At 39.0% G+C, this 23,998-nt stretch overlaps 2 pseudogenes; one reads left to right on the top strand and one right to left on the bottom strand.

The window, feature by feature from the left end:
- Nucleotides 1-3,708: 3,708 nt before the first annotated feature.
- Nucleotides 3,709-6,843, bottom strand: LOC133896853 (auxin response factor 1-like; annotated as a pseudogene).
- A 2,283-nt stretch (nt 6,844-9,126) lies between these two features.
- LOC133896852 (uncharacterized) lies at nt 9,127-15,390 on the top strand (annotated as a pseudogene).
- Nucleotides 15,391-23,998: the final 8,608 nt, after the last annotated feature.

Genomic DNA, 23,998 nt, shown 5'->3' with positions numbered 1-23,998 from the left:
TTATCTTCAGAGTGATGACTCCATTGCACTTGGCACATTAGTATTACTTTGGTTCTGGTCATTTGTTCAGATCTTTCAATGATCCTCACTAGATACTCTGTATAGGAAATATCTTCTTCGACATCCAATTCTTCCATTGGTAACTGCTCTTTAGGCACTCGAAGATACTTCTTCAACTGAGAAACATGGAAGACATCATGCACATCTACTAGTTGAGGCAATAACTCAAATGATAAGCTACTTCTCCTTGTTTGTCCAATATCTTGAAAGGTCCAATGAATCTTGGTGACAACTTTCTTTGACCTTAAACCTATGAAGACCTCTGATGGGTGAAACCTTTCAATAAACAAAATTTCCAATTTCAAATGTTAATTCTCTACGTCTATTATCCGCATAACTTTTCTATCTTGACTAAGCAATCCTCAGATTCTCCCGAATGATCTAAACTTGCTTTAAAACATCTTGTAGAACTTCTGGGCCAAAAACTTGGCTTCTCCGGTCTCATTCCAGAACAATGGTGTTCGATACTTCCTTCCATATAGGGCTTTAAATGGAGACATTTGAAGACTTGCCTGGTAACTGTTGTTGTACAAAAATTCTACATATGGAAAACTCTTATCCCAACTCTTGCCATACTTTAGAGCACAAGCTCTTAACATATCCTTGAGTATCTAATTTTTTCTCTTAGCCTGACCATTTGTTTGTGGGTGATATGCAGAACTGAAATTCAGCTTCATATCTGTAGACTCATGTAATTTCTGCCAAAACTTGAAAGTTAACTGAGTTCCTCTATCCAAATAATCTTCTTCGGCACACCATGTAAACACACTATTCTTGACATATGCAACTCTGCTAGTTCGGCTCCACTATATGTAGTCTTTACCGGATTGAAATGAGCGATATTAGTAACTCTTCTGACTCAAAGCATCGACTACTACGTTAGCCTTTCCTGGGTGATAATTCATTCCAACGTCATAATCCTTGATTAATTCAAGCCATCGGCACCGACGAAGGTTTAGATCTAGTTGGGTGTATACGTACTTCAAACTCTGGTGATCCATATATACCTCGCATTGTTTTCCAATAAGGTAGTGTCTCCAAATCTTCAATGCATGAATCATTGCTGCTAACTCTAAGTCATGGGTAGGATAGTGCTCTTCATATTTCCTTAACTGCCTTGAAGCATAGGCCACAACTTGACCTTCTTGCATAAGAACACATCCAAGTCCTTGTCGCAAAGCATCACATTAGATATCAAAGTTCTTGCTGATGTCTAGAAAAACTAACACTAGGGTTGTTGTCAATCTCTTCTCTAACTCTTCAAAACTTGCTTGATAAGCTAGGCTCCATTTGAAAACCACATTTTTCTGTAGCAATGAGGTGAGAGGTTGAGCTCTTTGAGAATCCTTCTATGAAGTGGCGATAATATTCTGCTAAACCAAGGAACTCTGGATCTCTGACACAATTGTAGGCGGTAACCAATTCAACACATCTTTCACCTTGCTTGGATCTACTGCTACACCATCGGTTGTTATGATATGGCCGAGGAAAGCAACTTGATCTAACCAAAAATCACACTTGCTAATCTTGGCATACAGTTGATGCTCTCTGAGTGTCTGCAACACTATTCGAATGCTCTTCATATTCTTCCTCACTCTTGGAGAAAACCAAAATATCATCAATGAACATCACCACAAACTTATCCAAATAATACATAAACACCTTGTTCATAAGATTCATGAAGTGGGCTGGTGCATTAATCAAACCAAAAGACAAGACATTATACTCATATAATCCATATCGAGTACTGAAGGAGGTCTTGGGCACATCTGATGATCGAATCTTCAACTAATGGCATTTATTTTCCCCTTCAGTTCTTCGCACTTGGACACAAGAAAGTCTTCTCAGTCCACCTTGTGGTAGAACCACCACTGCGTCCAGTCCTTCAGCCATTTATTTTTGTACACCACGACTGGCGTGGTCAGGCCAGCGCGGTAAGTAAGTTCAAGCATCCATAGTGGGCTTCGCTTTGTACGCTCTGAGCGAAGACCGGTTTCGACTGATGGTGAAGCCTGTGGGCTGCGGTGAAGGCCCTAGCTGACGCCTTCGCTCCTTCGGAATGGGCCGGCCAAGCGAAAAGGCCAAGCCGAACAATGGCATTTGGCGTTAGCTGATGCAGATAGACTTCAAACAATTTCAAAACTTTTGAGACCATATCATCGCAAGGAAAGCGGAGCCCCACTCGGAAGTAGTCGACGAAGACGATGGCTTCATCATCTTCAGGCTCCGAATTCTTGTGGCTCCCCAGGAGCCTAACCTTCGAGACATCACTAATCAAACCCTCCCTTACCAGCCCAACCAGGACCTCGTCGTCCACCTTAGATTGTCCAATCCAGTAGGTCTTCGGACGGTTTGCCTTGCCCTTGGGAGCCATTCGAGCTGAGCTTCGGAAAGAAAAGTAACTGTGAGAGATTGCGAGAGACTTCGGAAAGAAAACCTTCATACGAGAGTTGCGGCTTCGGCGAGTTCAAGCGATAAAAATTGAGCCACCGCGTGGAGCATATTTATAGCGGTAAAAACAGGGGGTAACGGCGGTTAAAACGAGACGCGTCGGAAGTTGAACTGTAGCCGCAAAAGACATTTTGGCATGAAGCAAAGACATTTAACATCCTCGATACGATGGTTGTGTAGGGGCAGAATGGTCATACCAACACAAAAATACAAACAAAAAATAAAAATAATAATAGTCAAAATGAACAACACGAGGGGTAATCTGCTAAAAAGTTATACTAGCCCACGAGGGCCTTCGACAGGCCAAAGGGGATGGTGTTGAGCTATATCATCCAATTTACCGGCTTGGCCCTTCGAAGATGAACCTTACTTGTAGGGGGCTAATGTTGGGGGGTGATCTCCCGTACCCCTTCAGATGGCGAGTCGAAGTCCGCCAGTGGTTGAACACTGATGAATATTGAAGTTGTGTTTCAGGAAGTGCAGGCGAAGTCTCTGGCAGGCCTTCGGTTGGAGACTGAAGGTCGATCCGCGATGCCAACTATCAGCATAGGAGAAGGCTATAGCGGGCCTTCGGTCGGAGCCTGAAGGTCGATCCGCGGCGCCGGGGATCACAATAGGCGAAGACTCTGGCGAACCTTCGGATAGAGACTGAAGGGTGACTCAGGGTGCAGGGTTGAGGCTGGCCGAAGGTGCCTGGTGAGCGTCGAAGCCCATGTAGCTGCTCAGGGTATAGTGGTAAATGTGCAGATGTACTTAATGGTACCATAATACTCCGAATATACCGGGAATGTGGCAGTTAGGGGGTGAAACTGTAAATTCTAGCGTGGAGTGGTTGAGTACAGGCTATAAATAGGCTAGCACTATAATTTAGGTGACGTAGGAATTAAGATTATTTCACCTTCTGATACGTGTCACACTTCAAAGTCTTTGGCTTCCCCTCTAGATCGAAGGCTTTCCTTGTCTGGGGACTTAGATTCCAACATATGCGATCATGCATTTCATGCATTGTGGCTTCAGTGTTTTCTAGAAACAAGTAAATCTTAACTCAACTCAGATTATATATTTACAAAACTTACATACCCACACAGGTATTTTACATCTTCATTAATTATTCCTTATCCTAGTAAAGCTTTCGCTAAACATAAGCAGACTACTAAACAGACATTGCCATTTTCTCTAAATCAAACTAGAGCCACATTATCAAACCTTTTCCTTTTTGGGAAGCTATGTTACGCGTCAATTCTTCTTGAAAATGCTTGTGAAGATTGTCAAAACTGACGCCTGCAACCAATCTGTTGCTTCATCACAACAAACTAGCCATCATGTTTCAGCTACAACCATCTCCCTCCAGCAAAACGATAGCCACCCACACTTCAGCGATGAAAGGCTCCAAAAATCCACCTTTCAGCCATGCCTTCCCTTCTAAAAATCAGTCTTGAGATCCTGCTCCGGGCAAGGCTCGAGATTCCTCCCATCTTCAATGGGGTTGATAACAATCTTCTTGACCATCTCCCAAAATTCCCTGCAGGAGTCAAAGAATGTATGGATGTCAGTTATAACCCATTTAGCTCCTATCAGTTTGAACAGCTGGTCAATTTTTTATTGTTTGGAGAATACCTGCAGAAGCAAGCTTACAGTCAGGGATCATCTCCAACTTCCCTTGTATCACCTTCATCAAAGCCACCTTCCATTTTTCTTTCAAGCTGAGGTCTTTTATCTCGAACATCTCGTCAAGCTCATTGATCAACTGTTGATACCCATCCAGATTCACTAAATCTACAGCTCTGCCCACAGCATTTCCATGCATTTGAACCTTATACAGAACAAATATGAACTTCAGGTTAGACCGTTAGAGTACAATTTAAAAAGCAAGGAGGAAGAAAAGAAAAAACAAAACTTGTACCTTAATTCGAGTTCTTGCAGTGCTACTCTGATGGCTTTGGATTTCTCGGGGGTTTCATTCACGAATTGTGTATGGTTGTTACTTTTGAGAGTGCTGATAACTGACCAGAGTCTTCAAAAGAATCAGCAGCTCGGGTTGACGTTTCCCCTACTCCCATAGTCTTGTCAGTAGTAGCCGTACTCTTGGCATCGTTAATCAAATTAACACCAAACAGGCGGAACATGCTGTGTTCCTTCTTTTCTTCAACAACAGTGGGAAAATTTGGAGCAACCTCCTCGGTCCGGTAACTGCAGAGAGCAGTGTTGCAAAATAGCTTGGAAGAGGGTTCTTCTGCATGGTAACCAGAAAGCCCAGGCCTAGTATCAACTCCATTGCTTGAGGAGTTGAAGTCCTTCAACCAGCTTGGAAGAGGGTTCTTCAATTTGCAATAGCATACCCAATGCTTGAATATCCAGGATTTCGGCTGTCTCCCTAGGCCATTTGTTTTTCGTTTATGGTTGCACTAGTATGTTGATAATAGGTGCAGAGCCATCAAATGGTTCAATTTCCCAAGAGGAAACCCTCTCAGGGCCGTTAAAATTTGTGGCTTCATGTCATTGGACCTAAGCCAAGAAAACTCAGAAGGTATTCAGCGCATTTTTTATTAAAAAAACGAAGATAAGGCAAACAATCAAGAATAGATCGAATTTTATCTTACCTTCAATGTCTTCCATTCAGAACATTGCCATTGAGGAGCAGGATCTCCTTCATCAACTATAGTTCCAGAAAACCTACATAGTTAAAATAGATGATTTGACATTTGAATTTGAGAGGATAGCAAGTTGGCAACACATGAGGAACAAACTTAAAGAGAAATATATGAGACGGCAGGAATGAATAGTTACTTCTTCACAGGAACATCTTCTCCTTCAAAACTCATCTTAAACCTCAAGCCCACAGTAAACCCAATTTTACTAGCTTCAAGGTACTTGTTCAGACTGACAATGTATTGGCTTTGGCTTAACCTAAGAAAGTAAATAAGAATGACTATAATTAACAGAGAACAAGCACAGATGTATGAAAAAAAAAAATATGGTAAGAAACGTCCAACCTTGGTCTATAATACACTAGGAAAATGGAATTAGTCTTAATGGCATGTGATGCACTTGCAAGCACCCCAAGATGCATGCTTTGGCTTGATATTACAGATGCTGGCATTGTGCTTTGTTTCTGCACAAGGCGTCTCACTCCAACACGCTGCTCTCCTGTCTCACTCCTACAAAAACAAAGCATGGTCTCTTGAATATACTTGATATGAACATCTCATAAAATTGTTTGTGATGCAAGATGGGTTAAAAGAGAACAATATAAGCTCAACAGTTCAGTTGAGATCTGACCTCATGTAGACAAATGCATCACCAGCAATCTGCTTCTTTGATGTGACAAACGTACTCCATCCGGTAGTCAGAAGGTGCCTACGGGGTTGGCCTAGGGAACTGAGAATTGTATAGATAAGAACCGGAAATCGCATAAAGATACCATTTTTTCTCTTGATCTATGGCCAAATGATTAGAAGATAATTCAGTAGATATTGTGCATACCCCTGTAAATGTGCTTGAACCTCCATTCTGATACTTGGAGATCCTTTGTGATGAGCTCTTGAGTTAGAGTTGGGATCGACATATCCGGATTAACATGAAACAAATATGAATTTACCGCCATTGTACAATATGCAGTACCAAAAACAAGGGAATTGTGCGTACCAGTGGTGGGAGGCATTCGTTGGCATGCCGTCGGAGAACAGAGAACCCGCCATGGGTACTGGTGTCGGATGGTGTGAGGATCTTGCAGAAGGAATGCACCACAGGCCTCGGCAACTGTGGTCAAATTCACTGACTAAGTTTAGAGGAGTTCAAGAATATTAAGATGCTAGGACGCATTGTATCATACTTTCCAAGTTAAATAGGATTGCAGATGTTCTTTAAGGCATGACGAACTTGGACACACAATAGGTTATACATATCCCAACCTAACAACATGGACTAATATCAAATAAACATTGCATGGGACTAGTCGAGTGACTTTATCTTCATGGCATCAGCAGCAGACATCCATCATTTGGTTCATAGAATTGATCCAACACCTGGAAGCATGGCATAGGGATATATATAATACAAGAACATGCAAGGAATGTTATTAAATTTAAAATGCAGGTACCTTAAAGTTACCAAATAAGTCAAGAAAATATCGTCCTGCACTATGCCTCATTATTCAAAGAATTATTATTAGCATCAACTATTGTTCCCTCAATGTCCTCTAACCCAATGTTGACCATTGTTTCCATTTTTGAACATCTCCTCGAGGTGTGAAACATGGAACGGCTCAATTTCTATGTCCTCTGCCCATTCCTCATTGCTTGTATCATATATATTTCTAGGTTTCATCTTCATTACCACAGACCGACCTGGGTTTGTTGCGTCTTCCACATAAAACACTTGATCAACCTGGTTAGGAAAAATGAAAGGCTCATGCTCAATCTTTTCTCCTTTGTGTATCAGATGTGAGAAGTTGACATGTGTATAGCCATCTAATTAACCCGATTGGCCACCAGGTTGACTTTAGGCAGGCCAAAACACTACGTAAGAAACTAGCAAAGGAGACACCACATTAGTGATGACTGCTCAACATGTGTCACTAATATTCTATTAGTGACAGATTCAGTAAGGACGCATCACTAATGTCTCTTCTGATCTGGAACAGATAACGACCCGTCACAAATAAAAATAGTGATGGGTTAAGTTGTGATCTGTCACTAATGACTAGGTCATAAGTAATGGGTCATCCTAGAGGAGTCATTTATGATAGGTCAAGTTATGACCCATCACTAATAATAAGGTCATTCGCGATGGGTCCTCCAAGGCTAGTCATTAGTGACGGGTCAAGTTGTGACCCATACCTAATGATAAGGTCATCAGTGACGAGTTGTCCTAGGCCAGTCATTAGTGATGGGTCACAACTTAACCCGTCACTAATGATCTACTCATTAGTGATGGGTCGTCCTCTGCCACTGATTAGTGACAGGTGAACTTGTAATCCGTCACTAATGATCAACTCCAATCACTAATGATGGTATTCGCAAATATTTTTCATTTTTATTTTATTTTTCTCTTTTTTCACCTTAGCAGCACTAGAATAGAAATCATTGTACATTTCTGCTCAAGTTTGATGTAAGGTGTGCCAGCTATGGACACAAACACGCGTTCCGAAAACGGTGTAAAAACTTTCAGGGGTGAGAACTCAATCTTCCAAGCCGTTTTTGGCCTTAAAAAATTCTTCGAACCTGACAAAGTGGGGGAGAAATAGATGTAACTTTTTTCGTAGATGTCCATAGAGTAAAAAAAATATTGAAATTGGAGTCCGCATGCAGAACTTATGCCTGTTTTACCAAATGCACTCTGGGTCACCTATAAAATTATAACCCTCGATGAAATTAGGCAAAATTAGTCATTAGTGACGGGTCATGGTTATGACGTGTCACTAATGACCTTCGGCAAAGAATGTTAAAAGGATAAAATATCCGGTTTCTGTCACAACTACATAATAGCAGAGGTAGTAAGGTGGCTACACACGCGAGGAGGAGGTCGCGGGTTCGATTCCCATGGAATGCAATCTTGAAAACAATGTGAAAAAAGCGTGACTTGTGAGGCATATGGGATGGGCCTGCGTTGGGATGGCTCGGGTGAAAAAATATTTTTATTGACTTTCTTCATGTCAAAAAAATAAAAAATGTTCATCGATCATTAGTGACGGGTCAAGATTACAACCCATCACTAATATTCAATCAATAGTGATGGGTCACAGTTACGACCCGTCACTAATGACTGAACTTTAGTGACGGGTCATGGTTATGACCCGTCACTAATGATCTCATTAGCCGTCACTAATGACCTATCATTAGCGATGTGATAAGAGTAACAGATACGGGACCCGTCACTAATGCTGGTTATCACCTGTCACTAATGACTTTTTCACATAGTGAAATGTATCATGTTATGTTAGGGAAGTTAGATAATCAAGGATCTTACCGATTTAGGTTGGATCTAATTTTTGCCAATCTGAGATTTTAGCTACAAAGAAAAACATACGAAACATTATACTTTTCATGGTAATACATTATAATTTCTCGTTGTTGTCATTCTTGTCTTCGCTTATGTCGTAATTGCCACCATCGATCAGGGTTCGGGTTTAAGATTAGGGTTATCTAGACCTTTCGTGTCATGCCCGGTGGCGACGGCGGGAGACACAGGCAAAGACACTAGTGTGCTGACTAGAGCAAAAGTTGGCATGAAGGAGTAGTTCTGAGTGGTGGTGTGAGTTGGATTAACTGTGTGGGCCCAAGTGGTCAGGGAGTGTTTGCAGTGATGTTATAAACCATGTGGTTCAGACACTGTGATGATTACGAAAATAGAAAGCAAAAAGGTATTATGCCTATCTTGCTCTCATCTTCCTCTCCATGTTACTCCTCTCTCCCTTCCCAATTGTTCTGCTATTCCCGTGATTCCATCGCCGGATCCCTCCTCCCTAGCATCTCTTGGCTCACACGGTAAATCACATAGGGAAGGTGGTGATTGAGTAGGTGATCACTGTAAATCCGTTACCTAGGGTTCGTCTTGCTTCGAGCAGCAGTCACCACGACACCACCAAAGCACGGCGTGCTGCTGCATAAGATTGTCATGGAGATGGATGCATTTGAGCAGTGCATGTGCGATGTCCGTATATCATTCGAGACCCATTTGATAGAGAAATTGGCGGCGCTGGATGCCAAGGTGGATGGTGTCGATGAACTGAAGATAAAGATTGTTGATCTCAAAGGATGGCATCATGGGTGACTGAACACTTCCTCCACTGCCACCACAACAACCACCTTACCCGTCCTTCAATCCAGGACCGCGGGTTTTTCTTCCAGATACACTTCACCACCTGGTTAATTATGTACGTAGCAGTACGGGTAGTGGCGATACACATTTTGCTGACAGCCCGAGAAAGGGGTGTGGATGCCCAAGATAGAAGTTAGGATTAAGAGGAGATTTGAGCAATTAGTGTACACTGTCAAATTGTATGATAGGGTAGTGAGTGAAACAATGTTGGTGACACAATTTATTTTGTCCTGAAGAAGATTTGAGATCAGCTGTTGAGTGAGCTTGATTTAATCTTCGAGTTTCGAGGCAGGTTCAAGTTTGGTTTGATCGAATCTCGAGCGAGCTCAATCTTGAATTGTGGAAGCTCATTAAAGCCTGTACAAGGGGAGGAACCGAGGAAAAATAGACTAATGGCTTGACCCAATTGTTGTCAAAATCGTCGTCATTGTCGCTCATTGATGAGGTAGAAGAGGGATACGGCCTTCCATGAATGGACCCATTTTCTTTGTAGATTTAGGTGGAGGGCGAGGGATACAACACTTCATGATGGTTGGGTTTTGTGCCAACATGGACCTTAGCTAGTTGACGAACAGAAGGGTGGGAGGAGAGGCGACAACTGGAGGGTTACGAGCAGAGAAGTTGGCTGACAGTGTTGGAGCAGTTGTAGAGGAGATGAGTGTTGGCAGAAGATTAGAGGGCAGATGAAGAGATCGAGATGAGTCTGTAACCACGTGGCGGCGTTGATTTGGGGTTCGAGGTGCGGCTTGCAACATTGGACCCAAAAATTTGATATATGTTCAATTTCATCCGTAGTATATATGGATACGCATACGAGTTTCCTTCATAATATATATTTTTAGGGCAATGCAATTAGAAATAGTAAAAATATGTAAACTCCTTTATATACCAAACATTTAATTTCCCATCCAAAATTTATGACCAAATTGGTTTCCCACCATAATTTTTCCTCATCAAATTGGTTTCCCACCGTAATTTTGGATGCGTAACTGCCCGATCTAAAAAAACTAATCGCCTTGCTCCTCACTGACTCCTTATCCTCCTACTCAACCGCGATCCTGCTCGTCGCCCTAACTGCCTCAGCGCAACGGCTCCGGCTCTCAGATCTCCAGGCTGCAGCGGCTCCACGGCACCGCCTCCACCGCCCCACAACGCCACTGCCCCAGGCCCCCAGAGCTGCTGCTGGTAGCGTGTCCGCAAAATCAATCCCCGATCAAATTGCCTAAGTCTTTTACTTCTGTTTGGTCCCAATTACAGAACTCTTCTCCGCTTAAACCAAACAAAACGGAGAATCATCCATTCTACAATCAGATGCCCTGTAATCCCATTCCATTAGTCAGTTTTTTGAGTGGACATTTGGTTAATTTGTGGACACTTGATACTAGGCTGCCAATGAATATCCTTAGGTGCATACGTTTCGAGTTGTGATGTTCATGAGTACATAGCAGTGCTAAAATGTGCAGAGATCAGTCTAGACGATGGGAAACATAATTGGAATTCATGGTGACTGAACTGCGGCCTGATTGACAGTCTATTTCTATAGTTTTCCACTTTACCTTGCATTGCTTGTGCTCGTATATAAGTTCATTAGACGTAACGGTAATAACTTGCACGGCAATTGCCTTGTGCTGGCGCAACGCCCGTTTGGAATTAGAAGGTGGTTAGTGATACAAGACGAGCTACATTCAGCTCGTCACCGGAAAGATGTGGACCAGAAGAATTTCAGAGCTGATTCTAAGATGTCCTAAAATTGGAGTTCGCTTTCTGAATCTATGGAGTCAGGCCTATCTCAAGGTAATGAGGTGTGGGCGTAATAATTCCATGTCGATTATTTCACGAAAGAGAACTCCAAGGGGATAAAACCACAGTTCATTTCACTTAATTTCAAGTCTCGATTTTCCAAGTCTGCGTGAGACTGTAGAAGTAGAGCCCATTTCATTCAAGATTTCAGAAGGGAACAACAGTTACATATTAGTTAACTTATCTAAATAACTAACTCAACTGAATGGTAGTGTGTGTACCCTTTACCTGAACAAGCACACACCTGAATGCATGTAAGCACCATCTAAAACGGCTTTGCAACTGCAGATTTCACATGGTAAAGACTTGTCCATGGATAATTTAGGATGGAGGTGATGTGATTAGTGTCCACTCCCTGGCTTCCTGCGTGGATCATGTTTAGAGTTGGATCCCCCATAGTCATAATCCTGAAGCTCTGTCAGATACCTCCTGCTGTGTCCCTGCATGATGAAACCATATGTTTTAAAGCTGCCACTACATGATGAAGCCATTACACACTTTTAGGTTGTTCATACATCCGAATAGATCCCATCTCCACATTAGTTCCTCTTATATACAATTACTATTACAATTTATCGAGATGTTAATGATATAAACTACAAAGATTTGCAGGATAAATGGGTAGAAAAAAAAGCTAAATGTGGTATGGAGCAGCGCTCCATATGCCAACAGAGAGCACAGCATCAGTGAGCCACATGTTGAGCCACACCTTGAAGCACAAGCATTGGAAGATAGCGAGGTCCAAGTTGAGAAGCAGAATGATGACCTCCTAAATATGTCAGGTATAGCTGTAATAAGAAACTTTAAACCAATTGGAAGAATTGAAATGATATACGTGTATAAGTTATTTTGTAATGTTGTAAACTAATTGTACAGGTGGCAAGGAGGAAGTCAAGAAGCATGGTAGAACAACCTTACCATATGTTTGGGACTTGCCAAAGGGAGCACGAATAGAAGTGAAATGCAATAAGCTTGTCACTTCACCTTTTCAGTTTTCAGTTCAAATATTGTGTTTGTTCATATGCTTGTGACAAAGATACCAGCAGGTTCTTTCTTATTACTGGGATTTTAGAATGTAGTCATGACTTTGGATTTAATGGTTGATAGATATAAAATTTTGTGACGCTTGAATCAGAGCATAGGCATGGTTATCATGCTATTTGGACAGCCGATGTCAATTTTTAAATAATTCTCAAATCTTTTTCCCTTGAGAACCTTATTGGTTTAAGCTGCTGAGTAATAGTGACATTAGAGAAAGGGATGATGAAGTTAGGTGATTGGCAGATCCAATTTGAAGTTGTTTAAGCATTCAACATCAGATCAAGCTAATAATTTCAGTACTGGAACTGGTTAAAACTCAAATGTTAGGCCGAATAGCATCAGCATTGTGACAGTAATTTTATCCTATTTCTTATTGATATTAACATAAGAGAATTGTAGATCTTTGCCATGTCAAGATGTCACACATGAGAATTGCATCAATGGTGCAAAGCAATACTTACTCTATGTAGGATTTTGCCTATTGCTTAAATAGTTGAATGATAAAATTGTATGCTTCTTTTTTTCTTGATTGTTTCTTGCACATTAATTCGTCTACTTTACACACTACTAGGATAAATTCATCTATTGATTGTTGCTTACACATGAATTTTTCTACTTTAAATACAATTTTGACATAGTAGTTCACCCCTATTGATTGTTTCTTAATTTCAGATACAGTTCTTATACCCTCCTTCATGTGAGACGTGGATACTAAAAACAACTGGAAGAGACTGGAAGCGATATAAGGCAACCTTGAAAAAAGGATATATTTAATGCTAAGAAAAAAAGAAAATCTCTGTATAAGCTTTGCCCAGATGATGTGGACGAAGACCAATGGTGTGGACTAGTCAATGTTTGGAAGTCGAAAGAAGGCAAGGTAATAAATATGCAATTGAATTTAAAATAGTCCATATTTAGATTTGTTCATATTAAATGATAAATGTACCCAATGCTTTCATTATAATAGGCCCTTAGTGAGAAGAACAAAAGAAGTTGTGTGATGATGAAGACAACGCATACAGCAGGGACAAAGAGTTTTGCATGTTGGGCTGATGATCTAGTGAGTAAATTTGTTTTGTTAGATGTTCTTCTCCACATTTTTCTTTATTTTAGTGTATTTTTTCTAGAGGCAACAAGATCCTGAAAAGAAGCAACCACATAGAGCGAAGGTTTACTTAGCAACTCATAAGACAAAGGCTAAAGATAAAAATGCACATCTGGTAAGCTATATACATTCAATGCTTTTACAAATATTGAGTTGTTAAACAATCTAGAGAGTATAGTTTGCATGTATTCTTCGCTTATAGGTACAACTGAAAAACATAATCAATCAATAATCAGAGTTAGCAGAAAATAATCTAGTAAGAGTTGCATGGGAAGGTGATGCCTTGCATCAAGTTTTGGGGAAAGAAAAACCTGCACAAGTGCATGGAATCAGTTTGCTTCCAATTCCTAAAAAAGTTTATGGTCGGATACAACGTCAAATCAAGAACATTAGAATCACTACAATAGATGGATCAACATCTGAAGATGAGGTTGATGATAGAGAGAAATAGTCAAATTTTGGGGAACATCTGCGAAAGCAAGCAGCAAGAGCACTATGAGAACAATGAACTAGCAGAGGTAAATTACCCTTTTTTGACTTTCATATCAATGTTGTATTCAAACTTGCCTTTTTTTTAGGAAAATGGTCAAACAACAGAGTATAATAATTTCCACTCACATGCAATACATTCTAAAAGAAAGGTATTTGTCAATATTACCAACTGATGCTAGTAGATCTATTCAATTTTTTTTTTATAGATTTCAATTTGCAGAGAGTTCATTGCAACGCACCAGACCTAGTAGACTAATTGATTGAACAAAGAGATACAACAATGGTAATTTTATACTACACTAGCTCCATTTCATCAATCAGACAGTGTTGACTAAGATAGTAGCTAAGTTTACTTAGGCCTACAGTACCTTCCATGCAAGATTGTCATTACTGTTGATTTGTTAGGATCAGTTGTTGCCTTGTTGGTCTTCATCGGTGAAGAAAAGGAGCTATGCTGAATAGAGGAGGATTTTTTTTTTGTTTTAAGTGTGTGAAATCTAACTAACATATGTATTTTCCCATACTCAAAAACTACTTATGATTTACATTGGTACATTTTTCTCAAATAGGAGTACTGAAGCAAACCCTCCTGATTATTTGTTGCAATGATACATAATATTTACTAAAAAGAGTTGCATTTGTTAGTTATCTGACACTGTAGTGTAGTACTTCTTATATTGAACTCATGTTATCCCCACCTTTATATAAAATCTGAATCAGTAGTCTATTTTTTGTAAAGGACATAGATATAGCGTGGAATTTGTTTAGACCTCATGTAGGATAATACAACCTCATGTAGGTTGTTGCAAATAAATTTGATGTTTTTTATATGTCTCTAAATTTGTCGTGCCATAAATTTCTAAAATAATTAGGTTCTTATACTGTATTTAGCAGTTTCTTGCACAGCTAATTGTTTATTCAAATCTAAAAAGCGATGGTATCTTATATTGGCAATGAGTTGATAACTGTTTGAAGTTCATATAGACAAAGTAGCTCATCCTTAGTTCTAGGTTCACTACTTCTATTTTGGTCTTGCATGTGGTGTTAATATTTTTTCATATTTGTTTGAAGCAACATTTATGTGAGTTATATTTAGTTAACAATTTTCATCATGTACACGATCTAGTTTTAGTGAATCTATTTGCCTGATACATTTTACAGCATTTGGGACAAGATGGTATTGTAGTACTATCATTAGCAGTATATAGCTCAAAACAATGTTACGACACCAATTCATTTCCTTTGTGCAACAAGAGATCACGAATGGCATGTATACATATACTATATATTTTTAAATGTATCACCACTGCTTATAGCCTAGTTAGTACCATTGAATTTATTTTTTTACATGGTTGTTTTATGGAACTAGCATCATGATGATGAGAATGACCATGATTTGCCTTATCAAGAAGGACCATCATCGCCACCACGCTCTGCTCATGATTTCAGACAAGAGGTACCTCTTATGTGTTTAGAATCTACTACTTAGTTAGCTGCTATTTCAACTGTTTTCTCTTTATTTCCCTCCTAATAGACTATGGCATGCACACAAAGGCAAGACACTCAAAAGAAGACTCTACACCCCTCAAAGAAGATGCATACTCTTTCAATGAAGATGGAGGTAACAACATATCATATAATAATGTTCCTAATGAATTTTTGTTTGTATGACTCAGCCATATTTGTCATCTATTGACTGTATTAATTCTCACATATAGATTGACACCATAGTAATTCTGAAGACTTAAACATATCCAAACAGAGAACGTGTAGCATATTCTAGTTTTTAGAGTGAGACGCCGCAACAAAGAGTTGATAGCGTTGAGATAGGTTCCCACTTTGTAAAGGTGATTGTCAAATATCTGATTGTGGAAAAAGAGGAGTTAGTAAGGCCAATAAAGCGCTGCAAGACAATTGGTGAATCCTGTGCTATAGGAAGACAGATTGCTTGACCTAAAATTTTGGTATGTCCATTTCCATCAATTTTGATGAAGCATACATTATATTTTGTTATTAAAATATTAATGGTTAACCTTTTTTTTACAGGTTGAAAAGGTGAATGGTTAAATTCATACATCTGGATGCTCGCGCCAAATTAGAAATCAAATAATTCTATGAAGATTAGATAGCATTACATGTAGTTTAGACTATTGGACTAGAAAACTTAAATTTTTCTATGCTTGTTTTCTATATAATCAATTTTTTATGGATTATGTACATGGAAGTATACCAATAATACTCATATTTATTCCTTTGACGGATGTTATAATCATAATCATGGTGACGTGTGTTAATCATGTAACATGTTATTTTTTATTATTTTCTATATGTTCATGGTTTGAATGTTATGATAATCATGGTGGTTTCTGTTATCGTGTAACGTGCCATTCTTACATTTTTTCTATCATGATGAAATAATAGTGTAACCAATTATCAAATTGTCGTGCTGCTATAATTATAAAAGGGTATTACTAATTGTGTTGCTATAGCTAGAAAAAGATGTTACTAGGCCGTGTTGCTACAGTTAGAGAAAGGTGTTACTAGAACGTGTTGCCAATAATCAAGAACTGTGTTGCAATATTTCGAAAAGGTGTTACAAGATGTGTGACGACAACTAATAAAAGATGTTACAAACGCTGTTACTATAGTTATGAAAAATATGTTACTAGCACCTATAGTACTATATATCATACTTGTTACTATAGTTTAGTTGTAACACCTTTTATTATATATAGGAATAATTATTATGTGTGACAATTGATCCTACCATAGTAATATAGGCAACAAGGACACATATCAAATATGTTACTACAAATCTCAGAAACATATTTATTGATATATAGTAACATATATGTGTTACTACATACTTATCCTGATATACTGTATACTTTTTCTTTTTATTAATACAATAGGTAGCTCTCCAGCTGATTTGGTTCAAAAGAGTTTGATTGCGGAGGACCACAATCTCTCTCGCTGTCTTTGTCGTTTTGGAAACTCGATGGCCAACCTTGGTAGGTAGCTAGATAACAAGAACAGAGCTGTAGCTAGCTAGCACCACTCAATACTGACAATGCCCGGGTACAAACATATATCAGAACTTGTTGACCCTTTATAGTCACATGCCTACAGGGTTTACAATAATAGATCAGAGCTTACACTGTATCCATAGCACCTATAGGCAACAAGAATGCTACTATACCCAATTAATTCTGATCAAATCCTGTCAATCTGTCTTCTGATCATATGCAGTGTATATTGATACATACACGATACATGCATATACTACTATAGAAATAGACTTATACGTTGGCTTATGACTGTCGATTTCTTATAAGCTGGCAGTGATAGAATATCATTGCCAGTTCGTATCATGGACTGATACTAAAAGACCATTAAAAAGAATCAGTAGTGAAAATCCATTATCATTGTTGGCTCTAGCTACGAGCCGGTAGTGACAGTAGATGATAGTTTATTTTAAAAAAATTATAATTTTTTCATACAAAGTCGGATGAGGACAAACTTTATATCCAAATTGTAGCCCACGACGAGATCTACAACTTTGTAGTTGAATTTTTTTTTATTTGATGTTATTTAGATATCCAAATACTCGTTTGAAGTTTTGGATAGAAGATGTCAAAAGGATTGCATATGCTAATTGTATCACTAATACTTTTGTAGTGGGATGGTAAGAATGTATCACGCGAGCTGAGAAATTCTGAGTTCGAGTGCCACGAACCACACGCGTGTATATTTCGCGCGCGCATGGGGATTCCTCGGGTGTATATTTTTTTTTTCAAATTTTTTAGCCTCAAAAAGATCGTTTCGGCGCCCGACTATCACTGCCGGCTGAAGGCTTTAACCGGCAGTGATAGTCGATTATCACTACCAGCTGAAGCCTTCAGCCAGCAGTGATAACCCATTCACTATCGGTCCCTGGACCGGCAGTTATACTTGGAGACTATCAGTGTCTATTGTCTACTGCCGGCTCTATAATTGGCAGTGAAACTATTTTATGGACCGACAGTGAAAGAGTTTTTTCTACAGTGATATGCCTTATGCTATCACATGCCAACAGGCAGAGAGCTACAGATCAACGGCAGGGATCATTTGCTGGACGTCGTACAGGGTTCTGTGATTTCAGGTCTCGCGTATGTTCACGATTTCTCATGCGTGTGTGTCTTGGACCATATATTTATATATATAGATGATTTGCTACAGGCTGAGGATTGATGTCTCCTCCGAGTGAACAAGCTCGTTATTTGTTATATGCATACATGCACTGCAGGAGCGGAGTTATGTAGCTGGGTATCATTTTGGATGAATGAGCCAAGAAAAAGTTGCCATTATTACAGTACGCACATGTCTGGATGATGTAGGGATTGGCATATATAACTTCATAAGCATATTAAGAAAATAAATCTCAACCGGTCAAAATAGAAAACATTAACGTGTAAAGTCATATATAAATTAACGGATCATTATGTGAACGTAAACCTTAGCACTACATAATGAATATATATTAGCTTTCCATAATTTGAACTATAGACACAACCATGTCTTGTAGAGTTCCATTTTGATTATAAGATACAAAAAAACTTTGTGTTGGTTTCAGGTATTATTCCACGAACTATATACTGCCACGAACTATTACACTATCACAAAAAAGCAAATCCCAGTTGGTTCTAGAGAAGATCTGACTATGATAATAATATTATCCCAATCAGTTCTTTGAATGAATTATCTGGGATAATGCTTTTATAAAAGAACAAATTATCTAGGATAATGCTTTTATATACATTCAAAATTTGAAATTTAGATCACAAATTCATATAAATGTTACACATATAGATCACATAAACAGCTCGTACACATAAAAACCATACACACTGCCAATCAAAGATTAGACCACACACACAATTCATATTCACATTCAAAAATTCAATTCACAATTCACATTAACATTTGCATCCAAAGTTTACGTTCAAGTTTAAATATCAAGTTTCACATATACATTGTCTAATTCTAAAGTTAACATGCACCTTGTCTCTTCTTTTCGTCATTTCCTTCTAGTTGCTACACCTCGAAAGCAAAAAGTGACAACAATAAATTAGAAGTCGCCAGTTACATTCTAGAATGTAAGATATATACAATATACAATAATTCCAAACTCACATTCATTATGTCATTGTCATAAAACAAGCCATTTGAGTTGATGATGTTCCTAAGATGAAGTAACACATGTCTTTGTAGATCATGTCGAGTTCTGACTCGTGAAGCATGCTTTGAGACATGAGACAGTGATATGGAAATGATAAAAACTTGCTACATTAAGTAAGTACATAGGAAGTTACAACTGGTATAAGTATCGGTGTAATGACAAACCTCCTTATCATGTAAGCCCTTCACTTTACTCATAAAGTGTCACACATAATACCCACGATACATGGAGCATGGTGGCTGCTTGTTGCACTACACATAATGTAGTAGTAGTGTCACCAATTTGCGAAGTCTTTGTTATTACAAATTGCGAGTAAAATACATAAGTGTTAGTAATTACCGAGAAATCATAAGGAATGGTCTTTTTTTTTTACTCGGGTCGTGCTTCCTACCTCTAGCGATCTAATTCTCAGAGGCACTATATATAAATGAGCTCAAACCATTATCACCAACCATAACTAAACATTTTGTAGAGGATTTCTTTTACCTTTGCAAAAGTTCTATTAGTCCTTGGTACGAGTACTTTGGGACGTTTATGGAGTTGAAGAACACCATCAAGCTCTTACACGGCTTCAGCTCTACACATGTATCGTACCCAACAAGATTTTGGTTATGTTCTCAACCAAGTACAAAATCAAAAGTATTTTCATTGAAGCACTTACTTAAACCCATAGCCACCAGCAATGTACTCCTTGTCTTCCAATTGGATCATAGCAGTTATTATGTATTCCACGACTTTAGTAGGTCCTTTTTGGACTTGTGTTTGTTATATTGAATGGAGGTCAAGCAATTCGCCAAGCTCCTTCAGGGCTTTGTATTGCACCCACATGTGTCTGTAATAAAAAAAGTTGTTAGGCATACCATTTATTGCGAGTTACATGAACGATGAGGTTTTAGGAACTTACAGTGTCTAGAATCTCATAAGCTAGGCATCGAGTTTGATGTAATAGAACATGGCATGTAAGTCATTGAAATATATTAGTAATTTACCCTCTGGGCACAAGAAATACTTATACTTGTATGCCATAATGATGCAATACATTCCTAACTCATTGGTTGCTTTCATGTAATACTCATATATTTGTTGCAATTCCCATGGCATCGCTACCAGCTATGCCTCTGTGCAAAATGAGTACCCTCACACGTACTCCATTGGAACTGGCTTCTTTTCATAGTCCTTTGTAGTTTTCCGCACTTTTTTGCCCTTTGACTTAGGCGAAGGCTCGTTGCATGATTTGTGCTTCGATTCACCCTTTGATCTCTTTGTCCTATCGGCTTGCATTCGATTCCATTGCTTCATAGGAGAGGTTATGGACCTGAACTTCCTCTCCTCTGTAGTCCTCACACAAGTTGCTTTCTCTGGCTCTCGATGAAGGAGACAATCTTTGCAGAGGAGGAGGCAAAGAAAAGTTACGGCCTAGAGAGGCTGCTGGAGAATGTACAAGAGAGGCCGATGGCAGATGAACAAGAGAGGCCGGTGTCAAATGTTTCTGGTAGACCATTTCTAAATCTACCAAGATGATATTCTTCTTGTGTCATAGAATGCCATTGTGGAGGGCATCCCCAAAAGTTGTGATCCCATCATCTGTGGGTATGCCCAGTATAATTTCATGATAGTCTTAATTTACCCTATCCACATAGACCTTTGCATAGCCATTGGGTATCAGCCAGCTATGCATGATCCCTCCTAAGCAACGAATACCATGCTCTGCGGCATCCTCGACTGAAATGTTTGCAATAGCCACATGCAACTTACATGGTGTTGCCATGTGGATGTGGTCCGCTCGATATATGTTTGTGTCTACTTCACCATTGGTTGACCCAACACTACAACGAACAGTGGGAGGATTGGACGTAACAATTAAACCTAGCAGTGACTGACCGCTAAGACGTTGTGTTAGCCATTGTTCTACGACTTGGTCGAGAGTCGCCATCCACTTTTATTCAAGGTGTTCCAATTTTTTTGTTCATATCATGTTCTTACATGGCTTTCGATTTCTCCTGACTCCTATATGAGTCACGATGCTCTGTGAATTCATCCTTCCAGCAAACCTTAGCACCCACGATATGAGTGCAACCCGAGTGCTCCTTGTTGCCAACGGCCACTATAAATGCATCATTTTCTCTATTTGTTTTGAAGACATTTTCTAAAGACTCGGTAAGAAACTCTTTTAATCTTTAGGTCACTTCTTGATCCACAGGCTTCTTGAAGGACAATCCACCCCATTTTTTTTTCACTAGCTATAGACCCAAAGCTTACATCAATTGTCTAGCCCTTCTAATGGATTAGGTTTTCCAGCCTAAGAATCCTCTTCTTCTTTTCTTCTCTATTTTAGTATTTTCCTTTTGTTTCCACCCGAGCCTATCCTGTGGTGGTTCTTGTTCTTCTTCTGGATCTTCTTGTGGACCACACTTGATTTCTTGTCTTCCTTTGATACCTTTTGTGCCACAAAAGCATCCCACACTGGTCATAGCTTTCCATAATCTCTGAAGGCTTCCATGTTTTTCTTCACATAGTCACGGTTCAACTCATATTTCCAATTCCTCCCTGATTGGCTCATTGTCATCAAAGCGTATCGACTGACTATGCTAAGTGATTCTCTAGAGAACTCAAAATGTTCTTGAAGCCAAGTGCACAACATTTCGTTCAAACTGGGCTCCACCTTATCCACCAAGCTCCAATTGAATATGGTGATGGGGACATTATCCCTTACAATTATCCCACACAACGTTCGATATTTTTCCATGGCCTCAAAAGGTCGAACAGAGACCCCTTTAGTATTGACCTCTGCTATAGTATGTTAGCCTTCAAGTTTCTTACTCCTACCTCCCTACCCCCGCAATCATTTTTCAGATGATGGTTGAGGTTCATCTTCTAACGCCTGAAGTAGAGACAACTGATTGCCACAAAGGAAAGTGAAATTATTAATTTCAAGTAAATATCTATACCATTCAAACTAACTAAAACCATCTACATTTAGAACCTCATTGTTGGACAATGGGCTCGGGATCCTCCTTCTTGGGCTAAAGAAGCTTTCAAGGCTACAACTTCTTGTCGGGCTCTCCCTTGGGATGCTACTCCTTGTTGGCTAGTGTTCGGGCTAGGGACGGTGTCCAGTTGCTACACGAGCACCATATTCTATCCTGCAATGTTCATAGGCATCATTTAGAGAAACTACTAGTGTAAGTATCGATAAACTTGCAATATTAAGTATTGTAAAATATGATAGTGTCACCTACCATCTCTATTGTCCAATCTTACGCTAAACCTTAAACCATAGTACTACTATTCAACACTTTTCCTATGAGATGACTCAAGGAAATCTCTATAGCATGCACGGTGAAGGACCTGGAATCATAAGTCCCTTGATACTCATGGAAAATATGATGCACACCCTTCATTGCACATGCAGAAATGCCCTGCCATCTTTATTGTCCAATCGTATCCTAAACCCTAAATTGTAGAACTACTATTCAACCCTTTTCCTATGACATGACTCAAGGAAATCTCTATGAAGTGCATGGTGAAGAACCTAGAATCATAAGTTTCACGATACTCATGAAAAATATGATACACATCCTTCATCGTGCGCATCAGAAAAAATTACCTTGCCATCTCTATTGCCTTCTCTTAAATAATGATATTGTTATACATGAATGGGAGAAAACAACATCCATCTTTTTGAAGATAAATATGTTTTCTGTCACTCATGTAGAACATGTCAAATTGCTCGACATCCATATTGCACTATACATTTTACTATTTGTTCATCTTACAAAAATGATATTGTTCTGCATAAATGGGAGAAAACAACATTCATATTTTTGAAGATGAATATGTTTTCTACCACTCATGTAGTACAAGTTAAATTGTTCGGTAGCCAAAATGACCTATTAGGCCATGATTGTGATTTTGATGATTAATGACAACATAGTCAATGGAACTAACATGTTTGTCAAGAATATATGTTAGTAGGTCTCGTGGATGCAATACATGAAGAAGCCACCAAAGCTAGGATAAAGTTTGATTGAATTGGAGAAGTCCCAAGGAAAATGGCTGCACTGGATAGTCCGGTAATGCCACAAGTGTATACACTGGAGAATTTTCTAGAAGGACATGAGCTGAAATAAGATTGTACTCACCGGAAGGGTATACACTGGAGCATTAGTCTTACATTTGATATTACTTATGTGCCATGAGTCCAATCTATAGGGTAAATTCCCATTGTTATCAATAACAAGTGCATATATCTCACAAGTATTCAACACATGTATGCATACATTTAAAGGGAGTATGTCCTATGGGTTATGATTTTGAGACTAACATGTATTTCAAGTAATATGTTTGTCTTGCCTAGGATTGCATATGCATATTTCAATTTATTACAATGCCTATGGTACGTCTTTCATACAGTAGGTTTCTTATGCTTCCCTATAACCCATAAGCAACCTACATGATTTATTAGTGGTAGATTCCTTTCATGGCACTAGTCTTACATTTGATATCATTTATGTGCCATGAGTCCAATTATAGGGTAAATTCCCATTGTTATCAATAACAAGTGCATATATCTCACAAGTATTCAACACTTGTATGCATATATTTAGGGGGGGGGGGTATATCCTTTGGGTTGTAATTTTAAGACTAACATATGTTTCAAGTTATATCTTTGCCTTTCCTAGGATTACATATGCATATTTCAATTTATTGCAATGCATAGGGAATGTCTTTCATATGGTAGGTTGCTTGCGCGTCCCTCTAACCCATAAGTAACCTACATAGTTTATTAGTGGTAGATTCCTTTCATGGCACTAGTCTTACATTTGATATCATTTATGTGCCATGAGTCCAATCTACATGGTAAATTCTCATTGTTATCAATAACAAATGCATATATCTCACAAGTATTCAACACTTGTATGCACATATTTAGGGGGAGTATATCCTATGGGTTGTGATTTTGAGACTAACATGTGTTTCAAGTAATATCTTTTGTAGTCTCATGAAGCAAT

Source organism: Phragmites australis, chromosome 17 (assembly GCF_958298935.1).
Source record: "Phragmites australis chromosome 17, lpPhrAust1.1, whole genome shotgun sequence".
Lineage (NCBI taxonomy): Eukaryota > Viridiplantae > Streptophyta > Magnoliopsida > Poales > Poaceae > Phragmites > Phragmites australis.
This window is presented reverse-complemented; position numbering and strand designations above follow the sequence as displayed.